Below are 14,184 nucleotides of genomic sequence, written 5' to 3'. Positions count from 1 at the left end.
GGAGGAGCAATGTCTCTACACATGGCACTGGTGACTTGATTTTCACCATGGTACTTGCCCAGGGTGCCACCGAAGTGGTTTTCACCGTTGGACGAAAATGTTTTTCTGTTTTTCAATTTTTTCAATTTTTTTTTGGTGTCACAAGGCGCCTGTTTGCCAGGTTTTCACCAAGTAACGATTTTTTTATGTTTTTATGATTTTTTTTTGTATTTTTGATTTTTTTATTTTTTTTTTGTATTTTTGAATTAGGATACTCGGAAGAGCTATGTGTAAAACCTGCAAAGGTGCATGCTATTGATAGGATCCTCCAAAGTTTCACCCTCTGTGGTTGACAGCTGATATGCACCAGATCCATATGTTGTTGTGATGATGTAAGGACCAAACTAGTTTGGTTCGAATTTGCCCTTCTTCTCTCTGTCTTGCTGATTTTTAGGATTTTCTTTGAGAACCAAGTCACCCACCTTAAATGTGTGAGGCTTAACGTTATGATTGTAACTGCAATGTTCCTTGACTGAATAATTTGTAGCTTGAGTTACTATCTTCCTTGATAAAGGAATTGAGATAGAATTACTAGTGTGTGGACTACATAAGCCCGTATGCGTGTCACTTAAAGAAGTTTGGGCATCCTTGATAACAAAGTCCTTCAAGGAAGCTCCATTAAAGGTCCATGATGTATCGCCAGAAGGGAAAGGATGTATGGAACAAGTGGATGAGTTATGAAGGCTTATGATTGTGAAAAGAAGTGAAAGTAGGATAGCATGATGCAGACTTAGGATCAACAAGTATTCTTTTTTATTTAAAATTGTATAACTTTCGCCCCCAGTTATTTTGATATTAGGGGAGATCACCTCTTGCTCTTTTTCTTTCATAGGATTTTTATCTTTGACTTTAATTTTTTCAGAGTCCAATAGCTTTTGATTTTGATTTGGACTAAAGGAATTTTCTTTATTTTTGACTTGTAGATTTTTCTTTTCAAAGCTTGATTTTTGATCCCCAATGAGTAAGGGCTTTTGTGATTCTTGTTGATCCAAGTCTAGAAGTGGAGTGGAAATGGAATGAGTGGGTGAAATGGTAAGGCTATGTGAGTTCTCAAGAGGGCTGGCGATACACTCAATAGATTCTTGGTTGGAACCACTCTTAGGACTATTGATATCCATAGATGCTTGCACCTCTAGAGGAGATTTGCATTCAAACTTAGTAGCCACAACACTAGGTGGTTCACACCCAATTCCTTGGCATTGCAGATTGTTTATAGATTGTTCCTATCAACTGAATGTCTTAGGAGATAGTGGGACTTGATGAAAGATATACTCACCACATCGCATGTCTTTAAACTTGAAATTTTCTTTGTGCTCTGCTTGTTTTGATGTAGAAGCTTTCAAGGATTCTGGATCCACGTATGATGAAGATGGAATAGCCTCTTGATTGACTGGTATTGTTATTTGTGATCGAGGTTGCAGATTGTTGCAATATATGAATGGATTTGGATCCGCTTTGAAGGTCACTTCAACTCCATTGTGTGGAAACTTGATACATCGATGATATGTAGATGGGACTGCGTTCATTTCATGAATCCATGGGCGTCCCAGGAGTATGTTGTATGTGAGATCGAGGTCTAGGACTTGACAAACCACATCTTTTGTAACTGGCCCAACTCTGAGAGGCAAGGTGACTGTGCCTTTGGATGAACGCTCTTCATCATCATATGCTTTGATGGTAATTTTGTTTGTAGAATTTAATCTATATTGCTTCGTTCTTGACAAGCGTGTTTCTTTACTTTATAGTTTGTCTTGAATTCATTTATGTAAATTGTAAAAGATTTACATTTCCATTATGCTAGCATATTTCGCAATGTCCTATGTGATAAGTAGAATCGTATCATGTTGTGTTTAAGTTCAAAATTAAATCACATTAGTTATATGATTCTTAGACTTAATGCATATTTCTTCCCTATCATCAATGTAGTACTTGATTAAATATTTTAATTAAGTCACACATGTATCAATTTAATCATGGAGCATTGAGAAATCAATCACATGGAAATTAAATCCTGAATATACATGTACACCTACCAAATGTATTAGATTTAATCAAAGCAAAATATACATTGTTTTAAGCATTAAAGATAACACATTTGAGACAAAGAGAAGCATGTATATATATATATATATATATATATATATATATATATATATGTGGATCGTATACAAATATAGGTCATTATACATCCAAAATATGACCTATCCTACATCATAAAATCATCTCCTATCCCTAGGGCTGGTGGCTGGAGAGTGACGACTAGATGCTCCCTCCTGATCTGGCCGTGCAGGTGGACCCATAGATGTGTAGCACGATATAGACCGTGAGTGACTCCGAGAGGAACTCCTACGATCCCTATCCATAAGGATCGCGCGATAGGAGGTAGCCTCGGCCTGAGCTGCTGCTAGATCTCGCTGTGCCCGCTGAAGGTTCTCTGATAGAACTCTCTCTCTCTCCCTCCATATGTCCACCTGTACTCAGAATGGGGAAAACAAGTCCTCATGCCGACCCGCGTTCCCCTGAGGCCTATAAGCAATCTGTGAGGAACTGGGGATTTGTGCCATCGTGGAAATGTTTGTCACTGCTTGCTGAATCAGGGAACGCCACTCTTGCACATTAGTTGTAGCAGTTGAACAGATTTTTGTATTAGTACCATTCTATATCATCAAAACATTAATCAATCAATATAAACCTACTATACCTAGATCTCCCTCACGCCAGTAGGGATCATGATATGGTAGCATCTGTGACTGGGAACTACTAGGCTCCCCGCGCTTGAATAATCTATGCACGATGGGTGTAGGCTGGATGGTACTAGAAACAGGTCTCCGTATCGCCTCATGTTCCCCCTTTTGGGGAATAAGAGGAGGATCCAGGGCTATGGTATCATCTCCTGAATGGTGGGGAGCTGCATCTGACCCCTCCTCATCATCTCTATCCTCCTCCTCCTCATCATCCTCATCCTCGTCCTCATCCACATCCTCACCTGCATCCTCGTTCTCCTCATCTCTATATGTGTCCTCCTCCTCCTCCTCCTCCTCCTCGGCACTAGGCTGATCTCCTGTGGGTGGATCAGGATCTCCTGCCTCTTCATGACCCTCTCCCTCCTCTGGCTCCTCCGACCTGGATCCCTGGTCCTCATCTCGGTCTCCATGTCTCCATGGGCCTGGATGGCCTGTCGAGTGATCTGGTGGAAAGATAGGCCCTGGATATGATCTCATAAACCATGAGACATACCTGCGTTGTACTCCAGGCTCTGCAGAGTAATCAGTGACTACATCCTGATCAGATCCCTCTATATCTGTAGTCTCGATGTCATCTATCGTCGATCTCGCTACTGCTCTAGGTCTGGGAAGAACTCGTGAGTGTCGAGTATAGATGGGTACATCAGCTGGAACACACTGCTCTAGCCCGAACTACCTCCGTACTCGGTCGAAGTAGAATGGGACTATGATATGTGAATATCGTCCCCACAGTAGGCGTTTCCTCTATAGGCATGCTAACTGTCTCTCCATCCCATCCCATCTGTGCATCCGCAGATAGGGTCTCCATACGGTCACCTCGGCTGTCAATCTATCAAAAATCACTCTCCAATATAGCAGATCTCCAAATCTCCACTCGCTGGTAAGTGGATAAGCAAACACCCTAGGTCGCTCGCTAGTTGTACTCATCGGAAAGCCGACAGGCCTGGTGCATGTGAAGTGCTCAAATATCCACACCTACAGAAGTGTGCATGTCATCAAGCTGCAGCCCTGTCCAAACACATACTCCTCAAGGTCGTGATAGAGATGTGCAAGCATACTCCGACCCCAAGCATATACTCTCCTGTGTCTCTCCATAGCTCTGATGCACCATGTGAGACCCCCATGCATGTGCATACCTCAACCGTTAGGGCAGACAGCTAGTGCTATGATGGCGATCATAAGACGTCTCATAAGGGGCACCTCTCCTGTAGGATGTAAGAGCCAGCTGACCATGATGCAACCTCTCGTCTTGCTCGGCATGACTCTCCCTATGCAATATACCTGCTCCCTCTGATGGTCCTCCGCAGATCGATTGGTCGCGTATGTCATAGTAGCTCCTCTGATAGGAAGACGAAGTATGTGGTACACATCCTCAAGTATAACCGTCAGCTCCCCTACTGGAAGATGGAATGTGCATGTGTCAAGATCCCATCGCTCCATCAATGCCATCGACATCGCAGGATGGAACCGAATGGCTGGCATGAGGATCGCATACCATAAACCCACGATCGACAATGTGTCTCTCTCTGCCTGAGTCAGCCAGGGAATCTGATCTCGCAAACTGCGAAGAATCTGTCCCGCCGTATGCTCTCTCATGTATGGGAGACCCTGCAACACAAAATCATAACTATAATCAGTACTCAATCATCAAAATCATTCATGCAAACTGTCGAACATCGTATGCTAACCCTGATATCTCTCGCCAAGTCCTGATTGGGACCATGGTGGCCTGGGTGGGACCCAGGGTCAGATTCCAGGGCCCGCAAATGATCACAGAAAGTCAAATGCAGAAAATCAAAAGTCAACATTCAGTCAACTCACCTTGTCCAGTGGCTCGTCGTCGATCACGGCTTGTCGCAGGATCTCAATCCTCGTGGGACGCTCCGGTCGTCGTGAAGGCATGATGATGGCTATGTGGGCTCCGCTGCAATGAACAGTATTCCAAAATCAACAAAGTGACAAATGCAAGTGTCACTTTCAAGGTATATACTTTCATTCCTTTACCTTTACTTTCAAAACCCTAATTTTCCTCTATCACTCATTTCATCATAACTTGAGTTTGGGAGATGCGATTTTCGAACCGTTTGTTGCGTAGGAATCATATTTTCATTCCCCTACTCTCGGGATGTTCCAAAAAGTGCTCTGATGAAGCCTTTTCAGTGAACATCCCTCATCAATACTCTCTTACACAATTTGTCGTAAGTAAACATGCTACCCTGTTTCACCTCTCTAATAAGCAAGTCGAAACAGGGGGGGCATATAGCTACTCACAAATTTCATCACTTTCCTTAGTAAGCATTAGGTGATTTTGTGATCTAATGTGTGTTTTGTAGGGTGTGGTTCCTAACTGTGTACTGCAGATACCGCTGGGGGCTTCGTCCGACAACGTATGGATATATCCTTTTTCAAATGATGTTTACTTTTCTATACTTTAGCTTGCATATGCACGTAGTACTCATATGACTGCTAAAGTGGGGGCTAAATGTAGCGTCGTAAATTGTACGCACTTGCTAGGGTGGTACAATTTCACACCTAGTTTAGCACCCACCTTGGTGCATTTTACATTTTGCATTGCATTTCTCCTTTAGCACTTAATTAATCAAATTAATTAGGTCTAAGGTCCTATTTTCACCATTCTCCACATCATAAAGTTGGGCCCTTTCGTTAAAGTGTGCCCTTTTCATTTTATTCCTCCAATACATCATTCAATCAAAAACCCTAATTAAGTCCTATTTTGAACTTGGGGGCTTGGTTTCGGGGGTCAAAACATCTCGAATTCACCTGTAACTTCGAGATTCTCTCTAAAATCATCATATCTGACGGCGCTGAAAATTTGGTGAAAAGTTGTCGGGACTGTGGCGCCCGGAGTGCACATGGTCCCAGACATTTTTCCCAAAATTTTAGGAGCACAATCCAATCATAAAATAAAGCTTAACCCCAAGAAATTGGCAGGAAATTCAATCTCTAGGTCGGGCAAAAGATGAAATTATGACCTAGGGTTTCATACATAAGAGCTCTCTTTTTTCATTGGAAAGGATCTGATTTTTGTTTTCAGGAACCTCATATGCAGCGAAAGAGCAGATCTTTGAAGACTTCAACAACATTCAACATCCCTCTATCAAGCATTTATCAATTTCATTCATCCATTTAGGGCTTGGAAGACATTGAAGAACAATAGGAGATTACCGACTGAGGATTGGCTTGTACCCCTCCCTTGGGGGTTGGGTATGATTTCATGTTGTTTTCATGTCTTTGCATAAGCTTCAATACATCACTTATTCATGCTTTAGATCACTTTGTATCTTGATTTAGAGCATCTACATTATCATTCACAAGCAATTAGGGTTTACTTTCTAGGTTGCTCTAGTTTGCTCACTCGCATTTTAGGATCTTGCACACACACAAGGTTTGCACACACAAGACATTTTACAATACAACTTGGCTATTCGTGGAGGTGGAAATCACCGAAGCGGGGGTTTTACTAAGGCAAAACCCTATATAGCCGCCCACACCCTTTTCAGATATAAGTGCAGGTTTCGGGACTCGGACGATGTCGCAGGTTACAGATCCGGGAAAAGCAGGTCGAGACAGCACTCCACACCAAATTGCAGAGCAAAAGACCTGGACAGGGGCGTGGGGCGCCCTGGTCCTGCCAGGACAGGGGCGCTAGGCACCCTAGTCCTCCTGACAGACAGCATTTTCGACAGTTTCCAGAGTGCAAGATAGCAGTTTTAGGAGCAGTTTCCGGCACAGTATCAGGACAGTGGCGCCCGCGCCCCCGTCTCGAACATTTTCACTCAGATTCTGACTTCGGGTATGCATCTGCATTCTTATTTCGTCCTTGTGTTTACAGCTATTCATTGTTTAATCTCAATTCTACAATCTTGTTATTAGTTCATACATGCATTTTGGGATTAGGACTTGAACTTGTATCATTTTATCTTTCAATTACAACAAAGGATTAGAAATCCTAATAGGTAGCCTGTGGCTCTCTCTTTCACAAAAAGAAGTAGCCAATTGTGTGATACCTCTAGGCTCTTTCGTATTCCGTAATGTGTGTCAAAAGGTAGGATTAGGGCATGTTAACCTAGTCTCACTTTTTCCCCTACACACTATCAGGACTTGTTTTATTTGATGTTTGTGTATGAAGGCTTCAATGTGTAAAGGTGCATTATGTAGTTGGCTTACGGAGGCATCATCGACTTCTGTGAATGTAAGGGAGTGTGGAATGGAAAGGTATCCCACCATGGCTTGAAGTTGGTCCACATTCAGATCAATGGGGACAATAGTGTCTCTCAAGATTTTGTCAACAATAGCTTTATGTGCGGGGGATATGCGTAAGAGCTCAAGGATGGATATGAGCGCGGGTATCTTCCCCAACTGTTCTACAAGGTCATACTCAGGTTTGGTTGATGAGGAAGTGGTGTTTTTATTTGGAGCACCTTGCAAAGTGAATTTACCTCGATGGGTTGTAACATTACATTTAGAGGTAGGTTCAGAAGAAGATCCAATGCCTTTTAGGACAATCTTGGGTCTTTGGGTAGAATTCTCAGGCATTTTGTCCTTGATGATAATGGTAGAGACATAATTGTCCATCGAGATGTGATTGATAGTTGAATCATAGTTATAAGACGCTCTGGTATAGTTGGTTTGGTCATCTGTGGCTGTAGCTTTTCCCTTGTCATGTTTTGGGAATGGTTCCTTAAACATCTCGTGTTCTTGATTGGATGAGTGTCCTTCAATCTCAATGTCACCTCTATCAATAAGATCTTGTATGATGTTCTTCAACCGATGACAATTTGTTGTTTTATGACCTTTGCTCTTATGAAATTCACAATATTCATCATCATTCCACCAATTTGGTTTAACATTTGGTTCATATGGAGGTAGATCTGGGATTGTTATTATTTTGTTTGCCACTAGCTTCTTGAAAACCGATTCTAGTGGTTCTCCCAATGAAGTGTACTTCCTTCATGACTTTGAAGTTGTTTGAGTATTCACTTGATTGTTTGTAGAGCTTGATCTTGAAAAAATGATTTTGGGTCGTACTATATTGGCATCAACAACACCATCATTGACTGTGTTCTTGTTTTTATTCCAAAATCTTGGCTTGTCTTTTCCTTTAAAGTCCTCTTTGTTTTCTTTGAATATTTTGATAATGCCTTGCTCAATTAGGACCTTTTCTGTTGCTAAGCCTTTTTCAATGATGTCCTTGAAGGTGGATAAGCAAGCTTTTCTTAGGTCATAACCAATGTCTTTGTTAACATTTTGGGTGAACATTTCTACCATTTGTTTTTGTGGAATTTCACAAGAGCATCTGCTGGCTAGATTCCTCCATCTTTGTAAAAATGATGAAAAAGACTCTCCATCTCTTTGTTTGGTGTTGCACAAAGTAGTGACTGATATGTCTATCTCTATGTTGTATGAGAAATGTTGGATAAATGCCTCTGCTAGATCACCCCATGACTTAATTCCAGGTGGAAGTTGGTAGAACCATTCCATAGCTTGATCGCCTAAGCTCTGTGGGAATAATCTCATCAAATATGTCTCTTCTGCTACTACCTCAATGCAAGCTGTGAAAAACTATCTTATGTGTGCCTTAGGATCCCCTTTGCCTCTATACTTATCAAACTTAGGTGTCACAATTTGTGTAGGAAATGGAGGCATTGGAATGCTCTTGTCAAATGGATAAGGACATATGTCTCTCATTGTGTATGTTGGCTTCGGTGTATTTATGTCCTCCATTTTCTTTTGTAAGTCCCTGATTTGTTGCTCCAAATTGTTCTTATGTGGAGATCGACTTCTTGGACCATACCCCATGCTTGAGGCACCAATTGGAGGAGGAGCATGTTGCATATATGGATGATATTGATCATACACGTGTTCATATGGAGGAGGTCTATAATGATGTTGCTTATATGGACCACTTGGTATAGAGTCATGTTGAGGAATGAAATATCTACTTTGTCCATGTATACCATACTCTACAGGCATGTCATGAGTTTGTTCTAGCGTGTTGCCCCCAAATTTGACACGGGGTTTCCTTGTGTCCAAATTTTGAGCATGCCTTTGAATATCCAATTGCTTTGGTGGTTGTTCCTTAGCATTGGTATGGGGTTGAGCATATTTCTCTGCATAAGACTTCCATAATGGTCTGCGAAGGTGAGTATCATATGCTTGACCATAAGGGACCTCTGGTTTTTGAAACAAAGATGATGGTGATTCAGGCACCATATGTGGTCCTCTATTGCCTCCACTATTAGGCCTCCTTTGATCCATGTTGGAGAGAGGTTGTTGCAAAGGTTGATTTTCCATTATTTGAAACATGTCAAAATCAAGGGATCTTGGTTCCACTTTGTGTCATCACTTGTAGAAAATATTGTCTATCTCTCCTTATTATTTCCTCAACCAATCGATTGAAATGAGAATTCATAATGGTGTCTTCCACTTCTGCTGAATGTATGGAAAAGTTGTCCATATTGTCATTGTGTGTATCATTGTTGTTTGTAGTGTCCATGTGCTGAACATTTGGAATGTTTCTATAAGCATCCATGTCAGGTAATGTAGTATGATCAGAATTGAAAAAGATATCATTGTCATACTCATAGGAGCTCATGTTTGCGGACTCTTGAACCTCTTTAGTTTCTCTCCTAGATTTTTGGGAATGGGTTTCAACCATGAACCAAGTATTGACCAAGATGTGTGAGACTAGATGAAAATGGAAAAGAGTATGGAAGACCAAGAGTTGGATGGAATGTAAATGAATCTGAGGTTTATTTGCAATGTCCAAAATGTAAGACCAAGTATGTATGTAGTAGAGTAGGTGTGGCTTCCAAAGAGATGATAGTTTCTCTTGATGAGGTAAGTTGACCTTGACTCTAAGTAAGACCAAATGAGACCCAAAGGTGATAGACCTTGATGAGGGACCACTTAGCAAAATGTTGTTGTATGTAGTGTGTTGACAAAGTATGATGAGGACAAGCAAGTGACCTGTTGACTCAAGTTTAGACAAATGTGAATGTAATGTAGGGTGTAAAGCAATGATGGACTTTGTGAGACCCAAAGATAGGTTGAATTCTAGATGAAAACCTGAAGAGATAGCTTAGGAAGCTCAAGAATTCTGAAACTGATTGCTCTTGTTTGTTGGACTGTAAAATTTTCCAATTTGTGAAGTTGTTTTGTTGTGACCCAATCTAAAATTTTGACTGTATTTCCATGACAAGAGGACACAATGTTGATGAAGACTCAATGTTTGCAAGTGTTTAGACTCAAAGACTCCAAGAAAAGTGTGTTGTTTGATGTAAAAAATTTTGCATACACTTGAAGACACAAAAGACACAATGTTTTGTTGTTTAGTCTTGAAAGTTTGATTGTTCAAAATAAGACAAGCACAATTCTTATGGTTGGCCAGGACAATAGTTGTTGATCCCACATGGAGTTTCCCCCGAGGCTACGCTATTCAGAGCAGATACTTAGATGCTTGACCCCACTGGCTCCACCCTCGGCACTCACTTCTCGGGGAAGCCAAGAATCAGTCCCCACGAAAACTCCTCATGGTGAACTTTGTATCTCTACTAAGAACCGTATGTGTGTGGGCCGCTACCAGAGGTCTGACCTCCTACCCCAACAACTAGAAGGATTTTGGCTTCTAAAACAAAAAGGTGCCAATAAGGGCGTCCGCTCGTGTGGCCATACATGTGGCACTTTCAGCTCTATAAATACACAAGGCTCCCAGCTGGTAGGGGTTACGCCCTACAAATGATCAAATAAATTTGTTCAAACGGGTTTATGGGAAGACATAGTGTCGGTATGAACTAATCAGCACACGTTATCCATAGTTTTCACCATGGATACAGTTATTTATAGTGGTTTGGAAGAAGATGGCTTTTCTTTTGCTACCACTTGGGTTGTTCTCTCCTCACTAGTAATCCTAATGACCACACAGGGAGATAGGCCCTCTAAAGATTAAACAAAAAGAGCCTATTGCTCAAGACACAAAAGACAATGGTTCAATTTTAGTGCACCAATTGAAGTGTTTGCTAGTCTATGAGAACAAGGCACACAATAAAGTTCAAAAACCCTTGCCAAGGTCCTACAACAAAGATCTATTAGTAGTTTGGATTGTTTCAAATAATCACCCCTTCCTGCAAGCACACAAGTTAGGTAAATTTTAGATCCAAAAGACTTTGTGAAATAGGGACCTTCAATAATGCGTTTTGTTGACCAATTTAAATATCTGATTCATCATAAAAAAGACCACCTGTAAAATTTCAAGAGATTTCCAGAAACGTAAGAAAATCCAAAAAATTTGCTAATTTGCTCCAAAAATTAATTTTTCATGAAAAATCATAAAAAATTCATATAAAATGCAAAATCAATCCAAAAAATCTAAAATATTTACTGGAGAGTCTTGATGGTCTTCTAAACCTGCATAAAAAAATTTCTATAACAAATCTAAGTAGTTTGTGATATATTAGTAAAATAATGCAAAACCCTAATTTTCAAAGATCTGATTTTGAGGAATTATTTTGCATCAAATTTAAACTCACAAAGAACAGATCCTATGTATAATTCTAAGAACTTCCCAAAAATGTAAGAAAATCTGAAAAATTCGCTAATTTGCTCTCAAAATTATTTTTTTATGAAAAATCATAAAAATTTCATATAAAATGAAACTTTGATCCAAAAACTCAGAAATTTTTACTGAACACTGCTGATAATTTTCCTGACCTGCCAAAAAAAATTATGCCTAAATTCGACGTTGTTTGTGAGAACTGATCAAAATAAATAAAAACCCTAATTTTTAAAGATCCAGTTTTTAGGGAAATATTTTGCATCAAAATTAAAATCATAAAGAATAGATCCTGTGTATAATTATGAGAGATTTCAAAAAATGTAAGAAAATCTAAAAAAGTCACTCATTTGCTCTCAAAATTAATTTTTTATGAAAATTCATAAAAAAATCATGGAAACTGCAAATGTGCTCCAAAAATTTTGAATTTTGGATTGAGAGCTCTTGATACTGTCTTCAACCTGCAAAACAAATTTGGTGCAAAATTTCCAAGCCGTTTGTGAGATATGATCAAATCTCTCCAAGATCTTGATTTTGTGTCCAAAACCCTAGCTGCACAAGGTTATTCTCCAAATTGTTTTACAAAACAACAATATAGGGTTAGAAAAATATGCAAAAAAACACAGATCTAACAAAAATTCATGTCCCACGGGCCGTGCCAAAATGTATATGGTGAAAATGGATACAACAATAATATTAAAAGATTAAATGAATTCAACCACAAAACCCTAGCCTAACAACAACAAAGATCCACCATAACATATGAAGATTACCTAAGACAATGCAAATCAAATGAAATCACAAAGATTATACCATCACATGTCCAATAGGGTTTGGATCTCCATTCTTTCTATCTCCATTGATCTTGCTTAATATATTTGCTCTCAGATTTTATGTGCACAAGAGCTCAACAAAGAACAGAAATGTGGTTGCAAGTAGGCTTGATTGCATATGCAAGTTCGAAAGCGTAGTCAGGACTGAATGCATAGTGAGTTAGTCAGGATGCATAAATTGATTAGGGTTGATAATGAAGGAAGAATCTCCTTATATAGAAGACACTATAAGAAATGGAGGGATAAAATTGAGAGGTGTAAAAGAGGTCGGCTATGATTAGACGGTAGGTAAAGGAAATAAGAAAATAATAAGAGGGTAGGTAGTGTATGAATTAAGAGATGAATGACATGTGTCATGGGTAGAAAAGGTTAATGAATTAATTAAATAAATAAAGATTCATTTAATTAATAGAAGAAGTGGGATAATTAAATAAATAAGATATTTATTTAATTTAGGAAAAATGATAATTTAAATAAATAAATGTATTTATTTAAATGAGAAATAAGGCTAGAAGAGGATAAATGAATTAATTAACTAAATAAAGATTTATTTAATTAATAGAAGAATTAGGCTAAAGTGATTAAATAAATAAAGATATTTGTTTGACTAGATAAGACAATTTTAGGTGTCTACAGTAACCTCTCTGTAGTCAGTGAGACTCTTTTTTAATGAGGAGTGCGCTCTAGGCAGTGTGCCTTCATGCATGTGCAGGCCCCTCATTGTATCACGTACTTTTTGCAGAAGTATCATCTGACTATGGGTAGGCTTCCCACTGTGGTTTTCCACGTACAAATCATGATGTTATGTGGTGTGGCTGCTTTGCATTGAATATTTGTTTAATTGTTAAGCTGTGTTGTTTACCGGTATCTATTTCTACTTTACCAGTACTTAATCTAGTTAAAGGTTATTAAGTGGATTAATTGATATAGTCTGTTAACAACTTCTCAGTTGTTCACCGGTTAGCCTAATAGCCTTGACGCTAAAATCCTGCCTAGAAACATTTTTGTACTCTCTAGAAAAATAAAAAATTCAAAGCCTCTATTCAAACAAGCATTCCTCAATAAATAGAGGAGAGTCTAACTCCCTGCCACCGACAAAAACAAGAAAAGATCATGGTAAAACACCATCTAACACTAACCATCATTCTACAAGAACAACCCGAAGATGAAAACCACTTTCGGCTCCTAGCACAGACCGTTCACCCACAACAACTTCCTGGAAATATCTGGAATGCAGCGGCCCAAAAATGGTTCAAAACTACTCATTAGACTATTTGCATCTCATGAGAAAACCCCTGGCTTTTACTAATCGGATGCGTGGAATACTTGGCAGTTGCTTGCGCAATGACACATGGTATCAAGATAAGGAGTCTCGCCTCTCGAAAAAACTGCAACCTCATAATCTCCTGCAGGACTGCCACGTGTCATGACATATATGTCTCTTCAAAACTGCAAGCAAGACCTTTGTGGCAAACAAAGAAAATGCCACGTAACACTCAAACAAGGCTCTGCGGCATTGAGGCAAAAGAGGGTATCAAAAATATGCGTCATGCCAACACGTGGTGGGTACGCGCAAGTTGCGAATAAAGGAAAACCCGCGAACTTAGACAAAAGGAAAATGAGAAGCTTTCTGATAAAGCGAAGTGGATAATAAATCCAAAAAAATTGGCGACTTCCAGGAAAATCCCGTCTGTAGGATGACAATACTCAAAATTTCTGATCTAGCATACCAGGCTTATACATCGGCTCTAGAGTGTTGGTTGAGGACCTGCGGCAACGGTAACCAATCATCCTTTTAAGGTAGAACTTGAGATTGAAGACTCTGATAATTCTATTCCAAATTGATGATCTCCTTAAAAGACAAATCACTTAGATCATTGTGGGTTATCTCGAAGAGTGTGAGGAGCCGAGCTAGGGGTTGGATCAATTCCTTGACTTTACTTATAGCTAGAGGATTGCTCAGAGCTTGGAGATATGATTGATCTCATTTTTATTG

The sequence above is a fragment of the Cryptomeria japonica genome, chromosome 5, assembly GCF_030272615.1.
Source record: "Cryptomeria japonica chromosome 5, Sugi_1.0, whole genome shotgun sequence".
Classification (NCBI taxonomy): domain Eukaryota; kingdom Viridiplantae; phylum Streptophyta; class Pinopsida; order Cupressales; family Cupressaceae; genus Cryptomeria; species Cryptomeria japonica.
Note: the sequence above shows the minus strand (reverse complement) of the source record.